Source organism: Euphorbia lathyris, chromosome 6, assembly GCF_963576675.1.
Source record: "Euphorbia lathyris chromosome 6, ddEupLath1.1, whole genome shotgun sequence".
NCBI classification, from domain to species: Eukaryota; Viridiplantae; Streptophyta; class Magnoliopsida; order Malpighiales; family Euphorbiaceae; genus Euphorbia; species Euphorbia lathyris.
The window spans coordinates 36,075,401-36,086,591 of record NC_088915.1 but is presented as its reverse complement, the minus strand read 5'-3'; the positions used below and the strand labels follow the sequence as shown (position 1 = coordinate 36,086,591).

Genomic DNA, 11,191 nt, shown 5'->3' with positions numbered 1-11,191 from the left:
CTAACTGTTCATATCGCTTCTTCACCCATTCCGTCTCGGGAATCTCTACTTCTACTGCGATTCTTAACGATCGCTTTTCAATCTCAATTGGGAGGACGGCTTCGGCCCCATATACCAAGGAGAACGGTGTTGCCCCAGTCGACGTTCTAACCGTCGTGCGATAAGCCTATAAAGCGAGCGGAAGCTGCTCGTGCCAATTCCGGTGCGATTCTACTGTCTTTACGAGAATCCTTTTAAGGTTCTTATTAGCCGCCTCTAATGCGCCATTAGCTTATGGGCGATACGGAGAAGACCTATGATGCTCAATACCGTACTCTTGGAAGAGACTTCTCACCTCTCCCTGAAACTGGACCCCATTATCTGTGATCATGTGATGAGGCACTCCGAACCTGGTGATCAAGTGCTTTTCAATGAACTTCTTCATCTGCTTAGATCCCAACTTGCTAAACGATTCTGCCTCTACCCACTTGGTGAAGTAATCAATGGCGACTGCAATGAATTTGTGTCCGTTCGATGCATTAGGCCTCACCTCCCCGATGATATCAATGCCCCAAGCCGCAAACGGCCAAATGGGTGCTAGCACGTGTAGTTCCATAGCTGGTAAGTGACTATAATCTCCGTGGATTTGACAATCATGGCATTTCTTCGCATATTCGTTACAATCTCTTTCCCTGGTAAGCCAATAGAAGCCTTGCCTTACGATTTTCTTTGCTAATACTGCTCCTCCCATATGGGCCCCACAAATTCCCGAGTGTACCGACTCCATTGCCTCACGGGCTTCTACCTCATCCAAGCACCTCAATTGCAAACCATCGGCGTGTCTCTTGTAAAGCAAGTCATTGTGGATGACAAATTGCTGAGCTAACCTTCTGATCACAGCCTGATCCCTAAGTTCTGATTCCGTTGGGTATGTCCCACTTTTCATGAAGTTTACGATATCGAAATACCAAGGCTCTTCATCTGCTCCCAACAGCATTATGTCTTCATAGCACGGTTTGTGGGACCTCCTCAATACCAAAGTCTTTGAGGCAAGGTTCCAGGGATTATCCCATACCGACACCAAAGTGGCCAAAGCATCCGCTGCCTGATTCTGTGCTCGAGGAATGTGATAAAAACGACACGCACTGAATCTCTGCGCCAGTCCCTCCAATTGGTCTAGGTATGGGCGCAACCTTTCTTCCCTTACTTCCCAGTTTCCCTGTGCTTGTTCGATAATCAGTTTTGAGTCACCCCAGATTTCAACATATGATGCTCCCAGTGCTGCTAACGACTCTAACCCGTAGATGCACGCTTCATACTCGGCCATATTATTGGTTAGAGGGAAGGATAACTTCTTTGCCATTGGGACCTTTTCTCCTTCTGGTGAGATAAGTAGCACTCCTACCCCGGCTCCATTTGAGTTAACCGCTCCATCGAAGAACATTTTCCATGGTATAACTTCGATTGCGTTCAAGTGCTCATCGGGGAAGTCATAGTTTATCTCTTCCTCTTCTGCATTTAGAGGCTGATTGGCCAGAAATTCCGCTACGGCTCTCCCCTTAATAACCTTCTTCATTACATATTCGATGTCAAATTCGGACAAGAGCAACAACCATCGGGCTAGCTTCCCTGTTATAGACGGAGTTCGGTACAGATACTTCACGGGATCCATCCTGGAAATAACGATCACTTTGTAAGATTGAAAATAATGCCGCAGTTTCTTTGTTAACCATACTACTGCCACGCACGTCTTTTCGATCATGTTATACTTAAGCTCGTATTCCAGGAACTTCTTACTCAGATAATACACCGCGTGCTCCACACCGGTGTCCCCTTCTTGGGCTAGCATTTCCCCCAATAGATCGCTCCTCAATGGCTACATAGAGGAGAAGCGGTTTTCCAAGTTTAAGCGGTCTTAAAACCGGTGGATTAGACAAATGGTTCCGGACACTCTCCAATGCTTGCTGGCACTTATCATTCCAAACCGTGGGTTGATCTTTCCGTAGCAACTTAAAGATCGGCTCACAGATCGCAGTGAGTCGTGCTATGAATCGACTGATATACTGAACCTGCCCCAGAAATCCTCTCACTTCTTTCTCATTTTTTGGCGCTGGCATTTCTTGTATGGCCTTTACTTTGTCGGGATCCACCTCAATCCCCTTGTTACTGATCACATAGCCTAAGATCTTCCCCGATGAAATGCCAAAGAAGCACTTCTTCGGGTTCAACCTTAGCTTAAATTCTGCGATTCGGGCCAAAAACTTCTCAAGTGCAGGGAAATGCCCCTCTCTCATCTCCGACTTGACCATCATGTCTGTCGCGCCCGTGCCCGCAGATCGCGAACTGTTTATATCTTCGATGTGGCTCCCGATCTACTGGTTTTCAACGGTGCTGGATAGTCCCTCTAGAGAGACTATTCAAGGGGTTTTTGAGTCGCCACCAATCAGTTTGACGGTCTGATTGGACACCGATTTGATTCCAAATTGACCCATTCGGGTAAGTTCGGATAAGGTAATGGTCTGCGATGATTCTAAGTTCGGTTTCTAGTTACGTGTAGGGAAGAGACATAATCTCACCCTACCCCGCCCGATAAATCGGTACTGTTGTACTTCCACGTGCTTGCTCTATGTGTTGGTGTTCACTATTGCTTTGAAGGGTCATTAATTGTATATATTCAAGCCCTTGATGATGCTCGTAAGGTTGTGGTCATACGACCGTAATAGAATCGTTATCCAACGATTAAAATTAATAGAGGGACCCGTAAATTATTTTTATTTATTGATTAGATATAGTTTAAAAAAGTGTACATATTTAAAGAAAATATAATAATACATGATTTATCAATTGTTTATCGTTTACTTATCCGAATCACTATTCAGTAATCGAAATAGACTTATCGTATTATAATTGCTATACAACAATCTAAATACAATGAATGAGATTAAATCATAAATTGTTATATTAATTGAATAAGGATTTTTTATCATTATAGAAGAAAAATTAGATTAGGGATCTATTAATCTTAACATTAACGTATGACAATATAAAGTAGATTAGATTAAACTAAAACTTAATAAAAAAAACAAAACCTATTTTTTTGAAAAGAAACCAAGGCCCATTTTAATTTATAAGCAGATACAAGATTTATTTAAGTGATATGGGGTATATATCCATAAGATTGGGATTATTGTAGAGTCTTAAATTTGGATTTTAGGGTTCGTTTGCACATATCATATGCAGCCGCACTCATCCTCTCCTCCTCTTCTTCTCCTTCAGAAACGCAGCCATGGTCGGGCCTCCTGTCACCGTCGACGGCCGTAGCTCCTCCGTTCGCCAGCTATTTTTCATCCGTCTGCCGTCGTGACTCATCTACCGATCTCGTCTACTCGTTCGCGGTGGTTCTACAGTGAGTTCTCTCTTTCTTCGGTTCTACATTCCCTTTTCTTTGATTTCTGCCGTTTTACTCATTTTTCTTTGGTTATTCTTTTCTCATTCTCTTCAGATTTTCTTCCATAAAAGCAAAAAGCAGCAGCCATCCGGCCAGCCGCCTGCTCCTCCATGGTGTCTGTCTTCGCCGTCATGGCTCCTTCGCCGCCGTTCGTCTATCCTGGCATCATCGGCCGTAGCCGCTCCGACCTGCGTTGAGGTAAGACCTGTTTATTTCTACTTAGTCTTTTTCGTTTTTTTTAGTTTTCCTTTTTGCCGTGGATCTATGAATTGATATGGAATGAAGTTTTGTTTGTTTTGATTTTGAGGGCGCTGAGATAGAAGGCAAACTATGGGTTCTGGGTTTTTTACATTTTGGTGAACTGGATCCTTTAGGGGCGAAACTGGAGATGAAATAAAACAGGTTAATTTGTTAGATATTTGGTTAGATTAGTTGATAATTTGTGTAATCTGTACAAATGGTTATTTTCGAAAACAGCGGATTTGAGTTGACTGTAAACATCAAAAGAATACAAAAATTAGCATGCATGATAGGTTATTATTCGAATATATAAAGTTAATGTTAACAGGATGATGAATTGTTAATAACAGATATTCAAAGGAAACTAAATAAACATGCATTTGAAGTTAGTAGAGTTAATAAATGGTTAGTACAGATTGAAAAAAAGGGATCAGTAGCAGAAATCTCAAATGGAATAATAAGAAAATAATATGTGTTTAATGTTAGTAAGATTAGTGAATAACTAGTAGAACATCTTTAAATTGCAGTATCTAAAAAGCATTTAGATGAGCTAGGAACTAATGAATTTTTATTTTTAGTTTACAAAAATTAGATCATTTTAAAAGCAATATGAATGCTTTTAATCACTATTTTTATAAACTAGAAATAAAAACCTTAGCTCAAAGCTTTTGAGATCAAAATGAGGAGAATTTGATTATATTGAATTTGTGGAGAATACAGAACTTTCTTCCTCTAGAAAGAAAAAGAACCTATTACAAAAAGCACCCCTGAACTTTGGCTCAAAACTCTCTTTCTCAAAATTGGCCTTTTTCTCTTGCTGTGTTTTTTTTGCTCTAATGTTGTTGACCTTTTTTTCCTTGCTAATTTTCGGCCTCCCCCATGATATGAGTGGTCTGTGCCCTTTTAAAGATGATGGAGCCTGCTCTTCATTGGCTGAAAATCAGCCTCATTTCAAGGTTGCTGACTGAAATCACGGGCCCTCTCTCTTTTCAAATGGGTGCTCATAAATGGCATCTTTTCCTGCTTCTTTTCATTGAAGACCGAAAATCACACAGTCCCATTAATTTGTCTTTTATTATTTTTGTTGATTTCTGTCTTGGGAGTTGGTTTTTCTCTTGGTTGAAAACTCCCAATTTTGTACATGTCTGGTAAATTGCTTTGCTTTGAGATTATTTTCAGGATTCATTTGAGACTTGATTTGGAGCTGTTGAGGGATGGATTTAATCCCATGTTCACCTGCAAATACAAAAAAAATGTACATTGATTAGTCTTGTAAATGCAAATTTTATTTCTTAATAAAAGCATTCTATTTTTATCTTTTTGTTTTATTTTTTTTTATAATTAGAATTTGTTTTCTGAATATTAATCCATTCATCATTAAATGGTTCCAAAAATAAACTATGTTCTAAATATGACTTTATGTAAAAAATTATCTTTAATAGACAATCTTTTAACAAAAATTATATCTAAAATCATATCTATTTCTTGAACATTAATTATAAAATGAATGAGTTAAATTCATGATATTAACTTAGCTATTAAATAAAAATTGAGTTTAACTAACAATTTGAAATATAACCATTGCAAAATTATATTCACAAATAATACATTACATCTCATATATAATTTATAGCAAGATGGAGGATACTTTTATTCCAAAGAATTATATCTTGAATGGGACTTGGTAATTGTATTGAGATATAACCAATTGGTGTACAAAAGCCCCATTTCTCGAATAAACCATATGTAAGAACGAAATGCTTTATTTTTGATATAATATATAAATTTGTTGAAATTTCAAATATTGTCAGTTAAAGCATAAAAATGTTCCGGACAAAAATGGGTATCTACAGCTGCCCCCCTTTGTATACCTCCATTAAAAATGGAGTATACAAAGTACACATAGATAACCATTTTTGCATTTTATTGTGCGAAAAAAGTAAAAACTTAAAAATAAAGAAAGGTTCAGAAAAACTCCCTGAATGTTCGGATCAATCTGTGTTGATCTGACTTGAGTCGTGTTGATTTGATTTCGGTTTGTGAGTGTTTAGAGCGGCTCCCCGCAACTTATGTGTGAGTGTTTAGAGCGGCTCCCCGCAACCGATATGTGAGTGTTTAGAGCGGCTCCCCGCAAGTTGTGTATGAGTGTTTAGAGCGGCTCCCCGCAACTTGTGTATGAGTATTTAGAGCGGCTCCCCGCAACTTGTGTATGAGCGTTTAGAGCGGCTCCCCGCAACCGATATGGATTATTTAGAGCGGATCCCCGCAACTTGTGTATGAGTATTTAGAGCGGCTCCCCACAACTTGTGTATGAGTGTTTAGAGCGGCTCCCCGCAACTTGTGTGTGAGTATTTAGAGCGGCTCCCTGCAACTTGTGTATAAGTATTTAGAGCGGCTCCCCGCAACTTGTGTGTGAGTGTTTAGAGCGGCTCCCCGCAACTTGTGTATGAGTATTTAGAGCGGCTCCCCGCAACTTGTGTGTGAGTATTTAGAGCGGCTCCCCGCAACTTGTGTGTGAGTGTTTAGAGCGGCTCCCCGCAACTTGTGTGTGAGTGTTTAGAGCAGCTCCCCGCAACTTGTGTGTGAGTGTTTAGAGCGGCTCCCCGCAACTTGTGTGTGAGTATTTAGAGCGGCTCCCCGCAACCGATATGTGAGTGTTTAGAGCGGCTCCCCGCAAGTTGTGTATGAGTGTTTAGAGCGGCTCCCCGCAACTTGTGTATGAGTATTTAGAGCGGCTCCCCGCAACTTGTGTATGAGCGTTTAGAGCGGCTCCCCGCAACCGATATGGAGTATTTAGAGCGGATCCCCGCAACTTGTGTATGAGTATTTAGAGCGGCTCCCCACAACTTGTGTATGAGTGTTTAGAGCGGCTCCCCACAACTTGTGTATGAGTGTTTAGAGCGGCTCCCCGCAACTTGTGTGTGAGTATTTAGAGCGGCTCCCCGCAACTTGTGTATAAGTATTTAGAGCGGCTCCCCGCAACTTGTGTGTGAGTGTTTAGAGCGGCTCCCCGCAACTTGTGTATGAGTATTTAGAGCGGCTCCCCGCAACTTGTGTGTGAGTATTTAGAGCGGCTCCCCGCAACTTGTGTGTGAGTGTTTAGAGCGGCTCCCCGCAACTTGTGTGTGAGTGTTTAGAGCGGCTCCCCGCAACTTGTGTGTGAGTGTTTAGAGCGGCTCCCCGCAACTTGTGTATGAGATTGTTCATCTTACAATTTTGAATGACTTGAGACTGTTCATCCTACAGTTTTGAATGACTTGAGACTGTTCATCCTACAGTTTTGAATGACTCTGAGACTGGGCATTCTCCAGTTTTGAATGACTTGAGACTGTTCATCCTACAGTTTTGAATGACTCTGAGACTGGGCATTCTCCAGTTTTGAATGACTTGAGATTGTTCATCCTACAGTTTTGAATGGCTCTGAGACTGGGCATTCTCCAGTTTGAATGACCTTTAACGGGCATCCTCCGTTTGCTTTGAATGACGTTTACGGGCATCCTCCGTTCCTTGTGAATGACTTTTACGGGCATCCTCCGTTGGTTTTGAATGACGTTTACGGGCATCCTCCGTTGCTTATGAATGACTTTTACGGGCATCCTCCGTTTTGAATGACCTTTAACAGGCATCCTCCGTTTGCTTTGAATGGCGTTTACGGGCATCCTCCGTTCCTTGTGAATGACCTTTTACGGGCATCCTCCGTTTTGAATGACCTTTAACGGGCATCCTCCGTTGGTTGTGAATGAAGTTTACGGGCATCCTCCGTTTGCTTTGAATTGGATTTGCAGACTCTTCTGCCATTGATGTTAAAATGATATGAATAGGCGATTCTCCAAACGGACATTCCCTATCCATTTTTTTGCATTTGCTCTTGATTTTTTCAAATTTTGTTGGGACGATATTGGTGATCGCTTTCCTAGCTTTTATTGCTTTCCTGCAAAATAACTCAGTGGCTATGCAGGACAAAATGTATTTACACACATGAAAGGCACATGTAATGTTTATGCTTATAAATGCGTGCTTTTAATGATGCGAAAATGTGATATATTTCGCGACTCTAATTTCAGTAAGAACTTTCGCAAATGAACTTTTGAGAAAATTGGAGCTTTTAGTGCAGAAAAGGGTATCATGATTTTTATTTTCATTTTTTTTAAGGATGGTTTAAAAACCTTTATTGAAAACACCATAAAAGATGTTATGTATTTTTGAGAATGGCTTTCTTATCTGTCCGGCTCATTCAAAATGCATAATCCAAGAGAGATCATTGCTACTCCTTGGGGATCTTGACTTCATTTGGTTTAAGGCCTCGGTTGCTTCAGGTTTTCTTTGACTTATTCTCAAGTTTGTGCCTCTGACTCCTTGTTGTCTTTGAGGATGCTCTGAATCTACGTGCTTTTGAAGATTATGGTTCCTTATAACATGTGTGTATCGAACCATTTTATCTCTTCGATCATATCACGGGAAGGTATCCTGCCCCCAATGTTGTTTTTTCAATTTAGGCACTACTGGTACCTTTGTTTGATGGATCTGGTGCCAAGGAAATTAGCCATGTTGCCTCCTAGCAAGATTCCAGATGAAGAATGATTTGAAGTGGTGCATCGATGTCCCATTTCTGTGAGGGACTTGTGATTCCAGAAAAGTCAACCATTCGTTTCACATGTTTTTCAGGATCATGACTCTTTAACAAGTGCATAAAACCATTTTCAAAGCAAGGTCTATGAGGAAAAGATGAATGTTGGTATGAATTGTGTTTTTTCATTTTAGTTTTTTTTTGGCAGAACGGTTTAGATAATGAAACCATCAAAAAGTTCAAATGATCAAAGAAGATTCCACTGCTCCACGTGTCTCGACATGGTATTCTTCCGAATCTCGCCTTTATTGGTGACATTGTCTCGATTGCCCCAACTCATATTCTGTATTGTTGATGAACTCACTGGCTTGTATTGGTGGCATTTCTGTGATTGCCCCCAATTTTGCTTTTTTATAACTGTCAACTCGTATCAGTTCGAACATGAACGAGTTTATGTTGATGTTACGGAGATCAACCTTGTTGCCCCCAATTTTTTGATATTTTGCTTGTTGAAGTCTTTGCACGAAGTCTTGATGTTTTTTTTTCATTTTTCCAAACTCTTATTTGAATAATGAGACAAGCTCCTTTTGATCGTTTGATGAGAGGACGATTCTTGTCACAGCTCCATATATATGCTTGAATCATAACTTCCTATTTTGGGTAGATTATCCAGACCAAGTCAAATTTGAAATGCAAATTGTCGTATGCATAATTTCCTTATTCCTCTCTGCTAATATAGACTAACATCATGACTAAGGATCGAAAGGTCTTTTTAGGTTTTCAAGGGTTGAAGGTAATAATGATGGAAATGGGTTTAGATGAATTAAGTAAACCAATTGATTTTGAGAATTCCTTATTTGTCAAAAGGTAACTACTATTTTTTATGATTTTTTTTAATCGACTTTCAATGTCATACGATTAATCTTTTATCGCTTGCCTTTTTCTTTTGCCTAGATTTCCTTTTGAGAATGTCAATCTAGCAGGCTCTTTTTTCCTTTTTATTTGCCCTAACTTTTGCCTAGATCACCCTTACGGGTTTTGAACCTAGCGGGCTTTTTTTTTTTAAGATTTCAGCGACTTTGTTCATCTGTTGTAGTGTCTTCAAATGTTTGTTAGACAAATTGAAAGAACAGTGATGCTTTATTGAATTTTGACCATTCTTCAATCAATTGGTTTCCTTTTTGGAAAACGGGGAAATTGGCGATATGAAAAAAATGTCTATGGCTCAAAGGGGTGAACAAAGGAGTATATTGAAAAAGGTAGGTTAAAGGCTGAATGTACGATCCAAAGAAGGCCTTAATCATTTCCTTAATCATGAGCAGTCTGATATTTCGCTTCGAGGAATAATCAAATGATTTTAAATTTTGACTTAATCAAGACAATTTTCTTAGAAAATGACAAATTGATTGCAAGACATCTATTATGTGGTCTTCATTGATTTCTTTGACGATAAGATCAAACTTCTATTTCTTTTTCTTTTCTCTTTTTTTTTCTTTTTTTCACTTTTTTTTTTGTTTTTTTTTCAAACCTCAACTCAAGCATCTCCCAAGTGCGTGAAGGTCAATGGAAATTCTACCTTGTTCATTATCACTTTTCAAAATGATTTCATTACCTATTGATGAATGATATGTTTGAGAGTGAATGAAAGGAAAAATTTAGTATGGGGTATGAATAAAGTGAAAATGGTAACATGCATTTTATTAAATAATCATGATCCTAATGATTTGAAATGAATGCGTCTTTCTTAAAACTTCGACAGGATTTAAGATAATGCTCCGTGATACATCCTTTGTTCAATCAAAGTTAAACTTTCATGAATATTCAATGGCTCGTGAATGGTATGCGCATCTGGCATTTAGGATTGTACTCCTTGGAGCAAAGTGGTTGTAGAGGTTCACAACGTGCTGATAATTCCGAAGCAACTTATTGAATAATTTTGCGTGAGGCATCAAAGTAAGGTCCCCCGACTTTCTTTTTTCATTTTTTTGATTCATGATCTCTATTTGTTGTTTTTTGGATTATTTCTTTTTTTTGTAACAGTTTTGGATTATTTCTTGAATAAGCCAAACATACAATTTTTTTTTTAAAACGTGCTTTTTATTTTTTATTTTCGTTTTAGAAAAACAATGCAAATGCATGAGATGTTGAAAGCTTTTTTCTAAAAGGTCCCTAGAATTTTGCTCTCGTTAAAACGAAGAATGAAATATAACACATCAAATGCATGTTGTGTGAAACTAGGTCACATTTGACCATATCATGTATGAAAATGTTACGGTTATGAAAAAAATCTCTATAAAAGCTTATGCATGATAATGAATGACACAAACTGACATGTGAAAAAGAAGGTCGCACAACCATAGTGGTGTACAGACTAAAAAAAACTGTGGTAATATTGAATGATTGTTTTCATGATATGAAATGATTGACACAGGGGTGTTCACATATGTGTGGTGACACAAATCATGATATGTGATGTCATGTATCCTAAACGTACGTTGACATAATGATATGAAACGTGACAATAATATACAACATGGGAAATGACATAAAATGAGAAGACGTATCTCGTGGCATGGAGCGCACGAGAATACATCATGCTACAAGATGCATGATAAACACATATGGTGGACACACACGTACTGATGACATGATACAATGTATGTAATGACGTGATGTGATGCTATCAAAATACAATCTCACTAGGCAAGATATGCTTTCTTAGACACTCTTCGTACTCAGGATCGAAACAAAATATAAATATAAGCATTCGATAATTATCTCTTTCTTCAAGCATATTCATCGTATTATTTTATCCCATTGATGAATTAATCAATCTATTTTGATACCTATTTTTTCAAGATCAACTTTTCATTGTTTTTTTTAATTCAAGATTTCCATTATGCTTGAAGAAGATGCCACGAGAAAGTATCGAATATCCATATTTATATATTTATTTG

The 11,191-nt window shown here is 38.7% G+C and overlaps 1 long non-coding RNA gene across 1 annotated transcript; it reads left to right on the top strand.

Moving 5' to 3' along the window:
• Window positions 1–3,086: 3,086 nt before the first annotated feature.
• LOC136234072 (uncharacterized) lies at window positions 3,087–4,982 on the top strand. The gene is made up of 2 exons (XR_010691031.1): window positions 3,087–3,385; window positions 3,482–4,982. It is a non-coding gene; the product is annotated as an uncharacterized lncRNA (long non-coding RNA).
• The last annotated feature ends 6,209 nt before the right edge of the window (window positions 4,983–11,191 follow it).